At 43.8% G+C, this 16,798-nt stretch overlaps 1 long non-coding RNA gene and 1 pseudogene across 1 annotated transcript; one reads left to right on the top strand and one right to left on the bottom strand.

Annotated features, from left to right (window-relative positions):
• Window positions 1-2: 2 nt before the first annotated feature.
• Window positions 3-16,418, bottom strand: LOC143644794 (uncharacterized). The gene is made up of 3 exons (XR_013156874.1): window positions 16,149-16,418; window positions 3,536-3,723; window positions 3-366 (listed from the first exon to the last, which is right to left on the bottom strand). It is a non-coding gene; the product is annotated as an uncharacterized LOC143644794 (long non-coding RNA).
• Window positions 4,746-9,804, top strand: LOC143678253 (RNA transcription, translation and transport factor protein pseudogene; annotated as a pseudogene).
• Window positions 16,419-16,798: the final 380 nt, after the last annotated feature.

The raw sequence follows: 16,798 nt of genomic DNA, 5'->3' as shown, positions 1-16,798 counted from the left end.
CCTCACAAGATGAGGACGCCACCGGTTCCCCTCCCCTAGGTCACCGCCCTCCCAGCTGCAGTCCCCTCAGTCCCCCTCCTTTTCCCCTCTCCTCTCCAGCTGGGCAAGGGAAGGAGGGAGGGGACAACAAGCCCGCTTGTCTGCCGGTCGCTCTAAAAGCCGCGGGTTTCAGACCCCGGAGGGAGTGGTCTTCCCTTCGCTCCCCGACTTTGCAGGTGGATGTCCCTCCCACCTGCCCTGAAGGGCTCCTGCCCTGCCTAGGAGCCCACTAATGCCTAGAACCCCAATTTCCAGCCACACCTCCACCACTGCCGCTGGACGCTCCGACTCCTCCGTAGGAGCCAAAGAGGCCTTCCCAGGGGATCCCTAAGGGGGGGAAAAAAAAAGGTGAAAACGTTTATTTAGTCCACTGCCACTCTGCCCTCTAGCCAGATCCCTCTCCTTGTCCCCAGCACTCTAGCGGCCCAGCTGCGGGGTGTCAAAAATCTCCGACGGAGTGGGAAAAGGGCAAAGACCAGAGGCAGGTGACAAGCTGGAAGGGGACGGGGTGAAAGGCTAAGACAATGAGGATAGGGTTGTCAGATTTCAAAGCAAATAAAAATAGAAGAGGCCCGGTTAAATTTGAATTTCATATAAACAGTGAATTTTTGGTATACATGTGAGCCAGTATTTATAGAACAACCCTAAAGGTGGGAAGCGGGGCGGGGCTGAAAAATAGGGCCTGTCTACAGGGGTGCAGCCCTCGGTGCCCGGGCTAATAAACTGTCAGGGTTTATGACTATCAACAGCCTGATCACCCTGTGAAATACCGGTATTTGTTAAAATTTTAGCTATTTTTAGGAGACTCTGTGGGCCAAACAAAACACGTGGTCAAGCCACGCCTAGCTCACCCACCGGAATTTGAGACCGCTGGTAGAGACAATGGGTCTAAATTTAGTCTCATTTTTTGCTGTTGTTGTTTGTTCGTTTATTTTTGTTTCTTGTCTTCTGCCTTCCTCGCTGTCCATTCCACCCACCTCCCCCCGAGCCTATCCTTCCCTCTGCAGTCCATTCTCGGGGGCCTGACAGTCCGAAGTGACCCAGCGAGGAAAGGGACAACTGTCAGAGCCTCGATGAGGCGGCGCGGCTCACGGGCGCACAGCTCTCGCCTGGGCACGTAAAGTGGAACTCTCACTGCGCCTTGGATTGGGTCCTCTGCAGCTAAGCATGCAGATTATACAAGGGGCTTCTGATAAAGATAATTACGAGAGACTGTGCATTAACTTTCCATTATTAAAGGAAGACCCAAATCTCCCCTCACAAGCTGTTCCCCGGATTAGCAAAACAATAACTTTCTTTTGGAATAACTGTCATTTGATTCGCCCAGGCTGGTGGGCTGCTTTAGACACCCAATCCTTTTGGGCTCAGCCAGGAATTTCTCCCCAAGGTTTATCTCTGGGTTCAGGGGAAGACATTGAGGCACAGGCCCCAGCGGAGGTGTTCTGGCTTTTCGCCAGGCAGCGTTCTTAACTCGTTTGTAAATCCAGATTTAGGATCTCAATCAAGGGACAGAGCTAGATCTCACACATTTCGTCCGCGTCCGGAATGGGCAGGTGGAACAGTCGGCCCTAAAGGGTCCGAGCGAGGTCATCCGCGCAGGGAGGGTGTAGGAGGTCGCCCGCCTGCGCGCGGGAACAAGCACAAGTTGCTAGCAACCTGGACGTGCCGTCCGCGACGTTTCGCCCAGGCAGGGATGTTGGGGTTTCCCTCCCCCAAACTTTTACTAGTGGAAGCAGGAGATCACCGAGAAAAGACAGACCCCAAGTAGATGTGTCAGGGCCCAGAGATTCCGGGGCGCAACCTCGGGCCCCCCAAGCCGACTGATCACGTGGGCCTAGGTCTCCAACCCCTTGGAGGAGGAGGGAGTTTAAAATCTCATCTTACTGATGAGAGTATCTAAGGCTTATAAATCCTGTCACGCCGGGGCTCTAAGGGGAACCCTGGACCAGAGCGTTCCTAACGCCTCCACCGGTTCCACCCGCAGGGAAGAGGCGTGTTGAACCCCAGGGTGCCTCCACTTTGGCAGCGTCGTGGCGGAGCACCCGAGGACACTTTCACTGCCTCCCCGCCCCGCTTCGCGCTAATCCAGGTCGCTGCCCGGAATCAAAACTCGACTAGCGCGTGGGACCGGATGGGCTCAGAGCCCTGGCACCGGGGTGTGGGGGCGCAGCGGCTGGAGCCAGGAGGGCGAAGGGCTTCGCTCAGCATGGGTCAAGGAGCGGGGAGCGCGTCTAGTCGCTTCTGGTGGGTTTAAGAGACCTGGAAAGGAGATGCCTCTGCGCTCTGGCGGGGTAGAGGATGACCTTCTCCCAGACCCCTGCCCCCACACGCACAAACAAATCCGCTGCCAGAGGCTGAGCCCTCCGGAGCGTTCCCGCCCCGCCCCGCCCTGGACCAGCCCCCGGAGTCGTTTTGGAACCCTGAATCCGTTAAGGGGTCCGAATGGGTCTTCATCAGCCGGGATTATCCTGGATTTAACTAATCAGTAAAAGCGTCTCTGCTCCTTATTTTCCAGGGCAGGGCTCCCTAATGCCAGGCGCCAGTGTGCCCTCCACTGCCAGGACCACCCGCGCCTCCCAGTTGAGACAAGGCCGGGGGTGGGGGGAAAGTGGGGGGATCCACAGAGAGATCGATCCCCCTTGGGGTTTTCAGAGCTGGCCTTGATGCTCGGCAAGTCCGCCTTCTGTGGATGAGCACACTCGGGTTAAACGTCTCACCATGGGAGCGCGCGCACAGAGGAATCAGGTGACTTCATTGTGCGCCTGATTTTCCTCTGAGCCTTCTGGCTGCTCCTTCCCTGCTTCCTGGGCTTCCTGTCCACACCCCACAGACTCCAGGCGCTGCCGCGCACCAACCCCCAGCAGAGGAGGTCGTCTGAGGGCTTCCTCTAGTTTCCAGTCGGCTTTTGACCTCCAAGCAAAGGAGTCAAAAATGAACGGCCCCTAGGAAAACCTACCGGAGTTAAGAGTGTAAAATTTCCCAGCTCCAGCAGCCTGGGCGGCTATCTCTTGGGAGTGGGCCCCTGCAGGATCGAGCTGCAGTTATCCACGCTAGTAAACTTTTAGCCTTCACATCCCGTGTTGCTCCTTTCCTGGATGCTGCCCTTTCCGCACCCAGACCCCCTTCCAGCATCATCCCGGGTGTGGACGCGGCTGCTAACAGCTCACCTCTGCCCCCTATTGGGGAAAATAGCCCTCTGCTGGCAAAAGCCCCTCAACGAGGAAGTTACAGCCGGCACCCCCACCCCATCCCCCTCCCACTGAACTTGCAGACAGTATTTGATTGCCCAACTCTAGGTACAAAAGGCTATGCCTTGACTTGGAAAGGGGATAATTCTGCAGAGCCATTTCTGCTTCAAACCTCCACCCCTCACAGGTCAGGCCAAGATGTGACTTGACCTAAGAGCCCATCCCTCTCAGCTCCTTCCCCTCCTTCTTTGCCTCTCAACTCCTTAACCCCTTACCCCGTAACTCTCCTGTGCCACTTGGAGACTCACCTTGCCAGCTTGGCCTCTAAGGATCCCCGGCTTCAGGCACTTTCCATCCTGATAGTGTTTCTGGAAGTCACCTCCCAGATAAATAACTTGCCCCAAAACGTTTGGCTGAGAGACTGTTTCTGGTGTGAAAGACAAATGGGAGGGGAGTTTGAAGACTGCAGCATTTTATTCCAGACACCAAAGTTCTGCTGTGGAAAAGGAAGCCAGAACAGGATTAGCTTTGGGTTCTAGGGATAGCCAACGATTTTTATAGACATAAGAAGGAAGTTAGCTTGACTTCTACGGATCCGAGCAGGGTTTGTCTGGCATATAGAGGTGAGTTTAGGGCAGGTGGACTTTATTTTGTATAGGTCAAATGTAATGAGCCAGAGGTTTGATTGGCTATCAGGGTCATTGCTTTGGTGGGGATTTCAAATTTCAAAAGAAAAAGAGAAAGAAAAAACTTAGAAGGGCTTTTTTCTTTTCTTTTTTTTTTCTTCCCTTGGCTCTGAGGGGTCCCTTGGGCTTTCTCTATACAATTATATCACCTGAGAAATGCAAACTAAAGCACTTGCGATTCAAGGGCTCCTGGTAGACTTTGTTCTCTCTCCCTCACCTGAAATCCCATGCACAATTGCCCGGAACTCTCCAATCTGCCTCCCAGCAGGACTGGCTCCTGAACCCCAGGCCCACATATCCAATGGCTCCTGAACCTCTGTGCAGTCTGCCAGGAGCACAGAGACACAGCCCATCCAGAGCTGAGGCAGCATCATCCCCCAAGCCCCCATTCCCCATGGCTTCTTGGCCCCCTGTTGACCCGAACGGAAGCCTGAGCATCAACCTCGACTAACCTCCCCCCAAGTTTACCTCCAGTTACTCACTAACCGTAACTAAAGTAACACACCTCTTATAGGACCACATTCTATCTTGGTCAAAGTTCCAAGGGTGGATGACATCATCGTCCCCATCTTACAGATAGTGAAACAGAGACGCCAAGAGGGCAACAAATTGTCTACAGTCACCCCACTAGCAAGGGCAGAGCCAGGGCTTGGACCTGCGCTGTATCAGTCAAAAGCCTGACTCCTGGTCACTGCCACCCTGTGTCTCCCTCGAAGCAGGCTCCCTCTCCCCTCCCACTGCCACACCTTGGGTCTGGTCAATGCCTCATTTGCCAGAGTGGAACTTATTTTTCAGACTGGGACTACTCAGTATCCAAACAAGTACAGGGTTCATGGAGGTACCCTAAAGAGGAGGCCCCAAGCAAACACAGGGTGATGGATGCTTTGTGCCCTGCTCCCGAACCATTCAGGACCCTAGTTCCTACATGGACAAAGACTCAAGGAGAGGCAGTCAAGTTCACTGCAGCAGAGGCCAGTGTCCTGCCACTACTCAGTGCATGAAGACATGCTCAGGTGTCATTTTCAGGCATGACAAGGCCTCAAACGGGCTGCCTGGTCAGCTGTGGTCCTGCCCCTTCCCAACTTTCCATTTAGTCTAACAACCAAGCCAAGATCTTTCAATATGTTGGCTCTTTATCTGCATAAGATGGCAGGATCTGTCCTTGGACTCCACCCCCTGGGTTCCTCTCCCCAGCCCTTTCACACCTACCAACCCCACCCACAGCCCGAACTTCCCCCCACATCCCCTACCTTCCTTGCTAAATGGTGCTTCCTTCCTTCACACTGCTCCTCTCACAGATCCAGTTCTTCAAAAACTATAAAACTGAAACTTCCGGGAAGATGGCTGAATAGACTAGCTCGAGCTTAGTTAGCCCTGCTCCACGGAAAAGTTAGAGAAGGTACAGGAGGACGACTGAGGTGGCAATTCGGGGGTGTGGCTGCCCTGGGAGAGCCTTCTACAGCACATGCTGCAGCCCTGGTGGCAGAGGCCAAGGAACTGAGAAGCAGAAAGCTGGAGCCTGGCATGGAGCGCAGAGCCCGCGGGAGTGCACGGCCAGGAGACCGGACCAGGAAGCAAGCCAGGCCATTTTCCTTGGGCACGCCACCCTCACCAGGGCAGCCCCATGACCGGGGACTCACCCCATGCCCCATGCACCCGAACCCCGTCACCACTCCCATTTCCCATGCTCCAGGCACCCCCACCCCACCTGCCACTAGTGCATGTACCTGACCCCCACTCCTACCCCAAGTGTAGCCCAACTCACGTCTCCTGCACACCTCCCAAGCACTACCTCCCCCTCCCTGTTCCTTGCAAGCTTTTGCCAGTACATAAAGGCTGCGGGCACTAACCTCCATACCCAGGCTAGCCCTGACCCCCCCCCCCCGAGATCTGTGCATCCATTTTTGGCACGCCTAGGCCCACGCATGTGCATGGGCCCCCAATCATGTCATTCAGCTCTAGGAACTGCACTTTACAGCAGTCCTAGAACCAGACATGCAAATGTCCCTCAGCTATACTTCCCAGCTCCGAGAAAGTGCTGACCTATGCAGCTGGGTCACATCTGCCCCCAGTCCATGATGACATAATGCCAACCTGCTGCCACAGCTCTAAGCATGAGCACAAAGGACCCCATGCCTTAGACCAGTGCACACCAAGGTTACGGCCCCCAGACCGGTGCACCTGCACAGCTACATCCTCCCTGGCTGCTGGGCACCCAAGTTCAAAAGGATCAATGTAACATCTCCAACTTGTGCCTATATCTGCCCTGAAACAAATCACTGCACTGAGTGCCCCACCCCGTACCCTGCTCCCTACTATACAACCATCCTGCAAACACAAGGCCTTAGACTACTGAAAGAAATCAACTCCCAAAGTAAACCAATCAAGATATTTACATGTCATGAAGACAGCAGAAGATCACTAACCATATCACAATGCAGGCAGATACAGCCCTGCCTAATGACCAAATTAAACCAGAGGAGACCCAGACACTGGAACAACTAATCGAAGATGTTCATGCAACTCTACTCTATAAAATAAGTGGGACAGAAAATGACATAAAGGAGATCAAGAAGACAGTAGAAGAGCACAAAGAGGAATTAGAAAAAATAAAAAATAGTGGAAATCACAGAGATTAAAGACTCTGTTGACCAAATGAAGAACATACTAGAGGCACACAACACCAAATTTGAAGAGACAGAAGAAAGAATAAGAGAACAAAATAATTGACTTCGAAGACTCAAAACAGCAAATGGCAAAAAAGATGGAAAAAATTGGCTGGGAACTCAGGGAAATGATAGACATAACAAAGTACACAAATATAAGAATCATTGGTGTCCCAGAAAGAGAAAAGAGGAGTAAAGGGCTAGGAAGAGTAGTTGAGGATATAATGGGGGAAAACGTCCCAACCCTCATGAAGGACATAAATATACAAGTCAAAGAAACCCAAAGAACTCCAAACAGAATAAACCCAACTAGGCCTTCCCCAAGGCACATACAGTCTGTCAAATGTTGAAGAGGAGCAGAAAATCTGGAAAGCGGCAAGAGAAAAACAATCTACTACATATAAGAGAAATCAAATAAGACTGAGTTCGGACTACTCAACTAGCACCCTGGATGTAAGAAGGCAGGGATATGATATATTCAAGATCCTGAAAGACTTCAGGCAAAAATTCTGAACCCAGACAAATTGTCCTTCAAACTGAGGGATAGATTAAAGTTTTCATAGACAAATGAGTCCTCAAAGAATTTGTCAATGAGAGACTGGCCCTACAAGAAATACTAAAAGGAGTTCTGCCAGCTGAAAAAAAAGACAGGAGAGGGAGGTCTAGAGGAGGGCACAGAATTGAAGAGTACCACTAAGGGTAATTTAAAGAATAGACAGAGAAAGATGGAAAATATATGTAGATCTGACAAATAAAATTAAAAAAATAAGATGGTGGAATCAAGAAATGCATTTTCAGTAATAACTTTGAATGTTAATGGACAAAACTTACCAATTAAAAGATACAGATTGGCAGAATGGATTAAGAAACATAATCCAGCCATATGCTGCTTACAAGAGACTCATCTTAGGCACAAAGATACAGATAGATTGAAAGTGAAAGGATGGAAAAAGATTTTCCATGCAAGTTGTAACCAAAAGAAAGCAGGAGTAGCTATACTAATATCAGCAAAATAGACTTTAAATGTAAAGACATGATAAGAGACAAAGAAGGACACTATATACTAATTAAAGGGTCAATTCACCAAGAAGATATAACAATCATAAATGCTTGTGCTCCTAATCAAGAAGCTCCAAAGTACATGAAACAGACATTGGCAAAACTGAAGGAAGTGATAGATGTTTCAACAATAATAGTAGGAAACTTCAATACACCATGCTCCTGTATAGATAGAACAACCAGACAGAAGATCAACAAGGAAATAGAGAAGTTAAATAACTTGATAAATGAATTAGACCTAACAGACATATACAGTCATTGAACCCCAAAGTACAAGGATATATGTTCTTCTCTAGCACTCATGGAACATTCTTCAGGATAGATCATATGCTGGGACACAAAACAGGTCTTTATAAATATAAAAAATTGAAATTATTCAAAACACTTTCTCTGATCGCAATGGGATGAAGCTGAATCTCAATAACCACCAAAGAACTAGAACATTCACAAATATATGGAGATTAAATAACACACTCTTAAACAACCAGCGGGTCAAAAAAGAAATTGCTAGAGAAATCAATAGTTATCTGGAGATGAATGAAAAGGAGAATACAACTTATCAGAACTTACAGGATGCAGCAAAGGCTCCACTGAGAGGGAAATTTATTACCCTAAAGGCCCATATTAAAAAATAAGAAAGAGCAAAAATCAAGGACTTAACAGCAAACCTGGAGGAACTTGAGAAAATACAGCAAACTAACCCCAAAGCAAATAGGAGAAGAGAAATAACAAAGATTGAAGCAAAGAGAAATGAATGGGAGAACAAAAGAACAATAGAAAGAATCAATAAAAGCAAAAGTTGGTTCTTGGAGAAAATCAATAATATTGATGGGCTACTAGCAAGACTAACAAGGAAAAAAGAGAGAAGATGCAAATAAAATCAGATATGAGAAGGGGTGTGTTACCACAGACCCAGAAGAAATAAAGGAAATCATAAGAGGATACTATGAACAACTATACGCCAACAAACTAGACAATTTAGATGAAATAGACAAATTCCTGGAGACACACAAACAAGCTACACTGACTCAGGAAGAAATAGCAGATCTCAACAAACCAATCACAAGTAAAGAGATTCAATCAGTCATCAAAAATCTTCCTACAAAGAAAAGCGCAAGGCCAGGTGGCTTCACAGAGAAATGTTATCAAACATTCCATAAAGAACTAACACCAATCTTGCTCAAACTTTTCCAAAAAACTGAGGAAAAAAGGAACTTGACTGGCCCCCTCACCACTTCGTGGTGCCTCAGCAATCTGCGCCTCATCACTTCTCTCCCAGCTGAGGCCCAGGTCCGAGCGAGAAGCCGGAGCCATGTTCCAACTCAAGTGACAGTCCTCGACTACCACAACCCTGCCAGCTTCAACTGCAGAGATGAAACAGAATTTAGAAACTTTATTGTTTGGCTTGAAGATCAGAAAATCAGACACTACAAAATTGAAGACAGACATAATTTAAGAAACGTCTACAACAGCAACCAGCCCAAGTTCTTTGAAAAGTATCTCTGAGATGTTAACTGTCATTTCAAGATTCAAGAGCTACAAGGAGCAATTGACTGGCTTCTTGGATTAGCTGTTAGACTAGAATACGGAGATAATGCTAAAAAATACAAGGACTTGGTACTGGATAATACAAAAAATGCTGACAGTGCAACTAAAAATGCAGGGCCGTTGATCAATTTGGATGTAAATAATCCTAATTTTAAAGCTGCTGTAATGGCTTTGGCTAACTGTCTTCAGATTCAATGTCATGATGATTACCTGGTGATGCTTAAGGCAATTCGCATTTTGGTTCAGGAGTGCCTGATGCAGGATGCAGTTGCTAAAGCAAATCAAACAAAAGAGGGCTTGCCTGTTGCTTTAGACAAGCATATTCTTGGTTCTGACACAGAAGATGCAGTTCTTAATGAAGCTGCTCAAATTCTGCGATTGTTGCATTTAGAAGAGCTCAGAGAGCTATAGACAAAAATCAGTGAAGCCATAGTCGCTGTCCAGGCAATTATTGCTGATCCAAAGACAGACCACAGACTGGGAAAAGTTGGAAGATGAACACTTTAGGGCTTCAGCCTTCTCACTTACTCAGTGCAGTTGGGAAACATGTATACATCAGGCATCTGTTTAGAAATTAAATGTCTCATTTTCAAGGGGGGAATCCCAGAAAATGGACTGTTCTCGAGATTTACCATCACTGCTTTTTTCTTTAATAAAGTGGGGGAAAGCAGGGGGGAAAAAAAGGATCTTTACCTAACGCATTTATGAAGCTAATATCATTCTAATACCAAAATCGGTAAAGATGCTATAAGAAAGGAAAACTAAGGGCCAGTCTCCCTAATGAACATAGATGCAAAAATTCTCAATAAAATTTTAGCAAATCAAATTCAACAACACATTAAAAGAATTATACACCATAACCAAGTAGGGTTTATACCAGGAATGCAATGATGGTTCAACACAAGAAAATCAATTAATGTAATACAGCACATTAACAAATAGAAAGGAAAAAATCACATGATCATCTCAATTGATGCTGAAAAGGCATTCAACAAAATTCAGCATCCTTTTCTGATAAAAAAACACTCCAAAAGATAAGAATCAAAGGTAACTACCTCAATATGATAAAGGGAATATATGAAAAAATGATAACCAGCATCGTACTCAATGGAGAGAGACTGAAAACTTTCCCCATAAGATCAGAAAAAAGACAAGAATGCCCACTGTCACCACTGTTATTCAACATTGTGCTAGAAGTTCTAGCTAGAGCAATCAGGCAAGACAAAGAAATAAAAGGCATCCAAATTGGAAAGGAAGAAGCAAAACTCTCAATATTTCCAGATGATATGATACTATCCTTGGAAGAGCCAGAGAAATCTAGAGCAAAGTTACTTGAGCTAATAAACAAATTCAGCAAGGTGGCAGGATATAAAATTAATGTGCAAAAATCAGTAACATTTCTATACACAAGCAATGACCTAGCTGAGGAGTCAGTCAAGGAAAAAATTACATTTAAAATAGCAACTAAAAGAATCAAATAGTTAGGAATGAACTTAACCAGGGACACAAAGGACTTGTACACAGAAAACTACATAACATTGCTAAAATAAATCAAAGGAGATCTAAATAGGTGGAAAGATATTAAGATATACTTAAGATGTCAATTTTCCCCAAATTGATCTACAGATTCAACACAGTACCAATCAAAATTCCAACAACCTACTTTGAAGATTTGAAAAAGCTAAATACCAAATTCATCTGGAAAGGAAAGACACCCCAAATAGCTAAAAGCATCCTAAAAAAGATGAACAAAGTGAGAAAATTAATACTCCCTGACTTTAGAAGCTATTATAAAGCCACAGTGGTCAAAACAGTATGGTACTGGCACAAAGACAGAAGCATTGACCAATGGAACTGAACCAAGAATGCAGAAATAGATCACAAAATCTACAGTCAACTGATTTTTTTTTTTACATGAGCAGGTACCAGGAACCAAACCTGGGTCCCCGGTATCGCGTGCAAGAACTCTGCCACTGAGTCACCATGGCCCTGGTCAACTGATTTTTGACAAGGCCCCCAAATCCTCTGAACTGGGACAAAATGGTCTTTTCAATAATTGGGCATGGAAGAACTGGATATCAATAGCCAAGAGAATGAAGGAAGACCCCTGTCATACACCCTACACAAAAATTAACTCAAAGTTGATCAAACACCTAAATATAAGAACTAGCACCATAAAGCTTCTATAAGAAAATGTAGGGAAACATCTTCAAGACCTAGTAATAGGAGGTAGCTTCATAAACTTTACACCCAAAGCACAAGCAACAAAAGAAAAAATAGATAAATGGGAATGCCTCAAAATCAAATGCTTCTAACTCACCATCCTCCCTCTGTCTATGTAGGACATGACTCCCAGGGGTATAAACCTCCCTGGAAACATGGGACAGAAATCCTAGAATGAGCTGAGACTCAGCATCAGGGGATTGAGAAAACCTTCTTGACCAAAAGGGGAAAGAGTGAAATGAGACAAAATAAGTGTCAATGGCTGAGAGATTCCAAACAGAGTCGAGAGGCTATCCTGGAATTTATTCTTACACATCAAGTAGATATCATGTTGTTAGTCAAGACATAATGGAGAGGCTGGAGGGAACTGCTTGAAATTGTAGAGCTGTGTTCCAGTAGCCATGTTTCTTGAAGATGATTGTATAATGCTATAGTCTTCACAATGTGACTGTGTGGTTGTGAAAACCTTGTGTCTGATGCTCTTTTTCTCTACCTTCTCAACAGACGAGTAGAACATATGGAATAAAAATAAATAATAGGGGGAACAAATGTTAAAATGAATTTAGATTGAAATGCTAGTGATCAATGAAAGGGAGGGGTAAGGGGTATGGTATTATGAATTTTTTCCTATTTTCTTTTTATTTCTTTTTCTGAATAAATACAAATGTTCCAAGAAATGATCATGATGATGAATATGCAACTATGTGATGATATTGTGAATTACTGATTATATATGTAAAACGGAATGATCAAAAGTTAAGAATGTTTGCATTTGTTTGGTCTTTTTTGGTATTTAAAAAAAATTTTTTTAATTAAAAAAATAATCAAATGCTTCTGCACCTCAAAGGACTTTGTCAAAAAGGTGAAGAGGCAGCCAACTCAATGGGAGAAAATATTTGGAAATCACATATCAGACAAAGGTTTGAGTCCTTGTATATACAAAGAAATCATACAACTCAACTACTGAGTCCAGCTCGAGCAACAGTTCAAACAGTGTCAGAAGGGGCAGTGGGAGATTTAAGAAAAACACAAAACAGAGTTTAAGAGAAAGCAGAGGTAAGGTGGTTCTTTGCCTGACTGAAGGCAAATGACCCCCAGAAGCCAGCACAAGTTTATTTTATACTGCTTAACAATAGAATTCTAGATAAGGCAGTGCAGTCCATGAGAATGTGCTGGACATAATGAATAGGGATACAGAACTTTCTTGAGAACAGAGTGAACATTAATTAGCCTGCTCAAAACTGCAGAGACAGAACATTCCCACAGTAAGGTTGAATTAGATAAGGCTCAGCCCAGGCTGGACTTCATTCCACAGGGGACCACGGGGCCATGCCTCCAAGGTTACTCTGACATGGCCTTGCCAGCAGTCAGAGGCCTGCTTCATGAAAAACCTGACCTGGGCCCCAACATCTCCCCTTTTTTTATTCTTTAAGAAGAGTCCCAAGTTTTCTCCTGAAGGCCCCTTTGTGACTGTGCCTGTCTTAGGTTGTTCCTCCCCTGAGGAATCTTTACCCATCTTTAGCTAACCAGTCATCTTTCAAGGCCAAGGATGGTGATATGAGGTGTGCAAGTGAGGAAGGGGCAATACCCCGGAGAGGGTCTGATCTGTCTCCTTGACAGCCTATACCCCTTGGCCTCCAAGTTGAAACACTGCAGATTCCCTATTACTCGTTTTGAATGAGTAAGTCCAGAATGAAGTTCTTTTAATACTTGCAGTCCCAGATTAGAATACCAGGGACCACTGAAATTAACTGGCAGCATGACAAAAGCAGGCTGACAAAGTATAAGAATGTCTTGGCCAGCATTATGTATAGACAGATAATTTGTTAAATTGCAATTAGAGCAAGTAATAGTAAACATGCCATTTTTTCTCATTGCAATTAAATTTCCAGCAAGGATTACATAAGGAGGGTTAACACATGCAGTTACATTAAATAAATTCCAGCAAAACTCCTCTCTGTCAGCATAACAGTTATCTTTTCTGCATAATGCATTATTGCCATGACAAGACAGTTGAATAGACCGAGATGCAGCAACTAATCTCCACAGACCCTTTTCAAAATGTCCATCTTTAGTTGTAAGTATATCAGCAACAAACCCTCCCAGTTGCTGAGGGTTGGAGTGGGAAAATAAATTATTTAAACCGTGTGCCCAATCTAACACCATGAAGGTTTCACCACTTAAACTGATATTATGTTCTGAGGCAAAGGGTTGAGCACACTCAACCCATGGAGGATGCTGGTTAAGAACAGTATGTGTACTATTGACACAATAAGGAAAAGGGGGGTGTTGGTAAGGAATCCGAGTGGTGTCATTTGTAAATCCTCTCTTTTATAACTTTTCATGAGAACAGGCTAGGAGTCCAAGAAAACTTTGTCATTTTAACAGAGAGAAAACTAAACTTTAGTTTTGCATTATGATATTTGATATTAAAGTTTTTTTAAAAATTATATATACCCATTTAATCTTTCCTGATTTTGATTATAATTTCCATTTCCACAAACCTTTAGCAACTTACTTTAGGCTTTGTCTTACATTTTTCCTCATTTTGTAACACCTATTCATTTTATCTTAGGACAAAACTACTCTCTTTTTCCTATTAATAAAAATACATCCTTTATATCCTTCATACTCAGTCATTACTTCAAGCAAACATTTCACCGCATACAATTATCATCAAAATTAAATTTGTCAGAATAATGTCAAATACTTAAAATGCTTTAGTCAATGCATGTTTGAAACATCAATATACAATTTTTAATGAGAATTTTCACTTTTTTAAAGTTTTTTGAATATATTTCTTTTCCAAATATGAATAGGAGCTAGACTCATGGCCAGTTTCCAAATTGTTGTTTGTCAAGGATCCTGAGTTAAGAAAAGGAGATGGGGCTACCATTCCTATTCCTTACCACAAGATTCTATTTGTAACATTGGTATAAATTTCAGTAGAATAATTATTTAGAGTAAACTTAACCAAACACTTTGAGTCAGAACTACAATTCTGAATTGCATGCCCCTTAGGGGACCAATCCATTACAATTCCATAGGAACCATTAATGAGTACTGACTTTTGTTCGGCATGGCATTGTTCCCATAGAATATTCTCTGACTCGGGTGTATATGAATTTTTATATGAAGGCAGCTCAATAGGAACAGGCTCAGAAATTAATTTTTCCTTATCTTGCCCTGCTAAAGGTATGGTAGAGAAGCAATCTTTTAAATCTATCACAATAATAAATCAGTTTTTAGAAATCATAACTGGTATGGGCAAGCCAGGTTGTAATGACTCCATAGGTTGAATTACAGCATTAACTTTTCTCAAATCAGTTAACATTCACCATGTTCCTGACTTCTTTTTTATAACAAATATTGGAGAATTCCAAGGACTATGAAATTCTTCTATATGTCCTGTTTTAAACTTGTTTTTTTACTCATTGAGTTAGAGCCTCTAATTTTTCTTTAGATAAGTGCCACTGCTCAACCCACACAGGCTCATTTGTTTTCCAAGTTAAAGGTATGGGTTGGGCTGTAATGTCAGCAGTGGCCCCAATTATAAATTTGGATAGCCAAGGCCTTTGCAAGAACTTTGTCCTTGAATATTAAAATTTTGTGAGAGGTTCTGAAGTGAATTGTGATCCATGTTTTTCATCATGTCCTTTACTGCAGGAGCCAAGAATGGAATGTTAACATATGTTCCCCATTGCTCTAATAAGTCCCTACCCCAGAGATTTATTGCTATTTCCAGAACATAAGGCTGAATGGTTCCTATTTGACCATCTGGTCCTTTACAAGATAGGATATTAATACTTTGTTGGACAGTGCTAACCATGCCAATTCCGTGTAAAGGCTGGCTCAGTGTTTGCAGAGGCCAGTCTAATGGCCAGTATTTTAAAGCAATGATAGTAATGTCTGCTTCTGTATCTACAAGTCCCTTAAAAGATTTACCTTCAATCCATATAATGCATTCAGGTCTTCCTCTTTTAATAACTCTTGCCAATATAGATCTTGTTTTTCAATATTGCTAAATTTTCTTATTTTTTTGTTTCCTGAATGTCCCATTTTATAATATGGTAAAATTAATAATTGAACAATCCAGTTTCCTTTTACAATTTCAGTAGTATCTTTTTCCCTGGATCACTGCAGCCTCATAAGAGGTGGGCCCACATTTGGGGGAGCAGTAGCATAACATAAATTAGGTGGTGTCTCCTTTATAGAAAGTATGGTCAAATCAGGATAAGTCATTAAAGGAGGACCAAGAGATGCTAAAGGAAGAAAAGGAGATGCCAGAGGAAGGGCATCATCTATTCCTGGCTTATCATTCTTCCTCTTTTTATCATCTGCTGTAGAATTAGGAGGGTCAATAATGGCAACCGAGGATGAAGATTCTTGTACTGACTGTGCCACTTTGATACATTCATGATCTGGAAAAAGCAGATCATAAATTAACATCCACAAAGTAAAAGTACATATTGGAGTATGCTTAAGACCAAGGGTCTCATATCTGCTTTTCAGTTGTTCTCCTACCTTTGCCCAAGTTTGAGGATTAACCGTACTTTTTTCTGGAAACCATGGGCATGACTTAGTCCTGTACATGACTAAGAAAAGTTTCTAACTGAGACAGAGAGAATTTAGTTTCTCTAGTAGATAGTATAGATTTTAACATTTGAGTATAGGGTTTCCTTTCTGATGAACCTGAATTACCCATGTTTTACACCTAGCTTATCCAATTCACTCCTTACCTTTCTGTAGTATTTGTAGTGGATGTCCCTGGAGCGTCTCCTTCCTTTACACTTTAAGAGTTCCCCTGTCAGGTCCCTGTTAGGGCACCGCTTGCCGAGTCCAGTTCAAGCAACAGTTCAAACAGGATCAGAAGGGGCAGTGGGAGATTTAAGAAAAACACAAAACAGAGTTCAAGAGAAAGCAGAGGTTAGCTGGTTCTTTGCCTAACTGAAGGCAAACAACCCTGAGAAGCCAGCACAAGTTTATTTTATACTGCTTAACAATAGAATTCTAGATAAGGCAGTCAGTCCATGAGAATGTGCTTGACATAATGAATAGGGATACAGAACTTTCTCGAGAACAGAGTGAACATTAATTAGCCTGCTCAAAACTGCAGAGACAGAACATTCCCACATTAAGGCCGGATTAGATAAGGTGCAGCCCCAGGCCGGACCTCATTCCACAGGAGACCAAGAGGCCGTGCCTCCAAGTTTATCCTGATGTGGCCTTGCCAGGGCCTTGCCTGACCGGGGCCCCAACACTCAACGACAAAAGAACAAACAACTCAGTTATTAAATGGGCCAAAGTTATGAATAGGCATTTTTCTGAAAAGCAAATACATATGGCTCAAAAGCACATGGAGAGATGCTCATTTTCATTAGCTATAAGG

The sequence above is a fragment of the Tamandua tetradactyla genome, chromosome 1 (assembly GCF_023851605.1).
Source record: "Tamandua tetradactyla isolate mTamTet1 chromosome 1, mTamTet1.pri, whole genome shotgun sequence".
Classification (NCBI taxonomy): Eukaryota; Metazoa; Chordata; class Mammalia; order Pilosa; family Myrmecophagidae; genus Tamandua; species Tamandua tetradactyla.
This window is presented reverse-complemented; position numbering and strand designations above follow the sequence as displayed.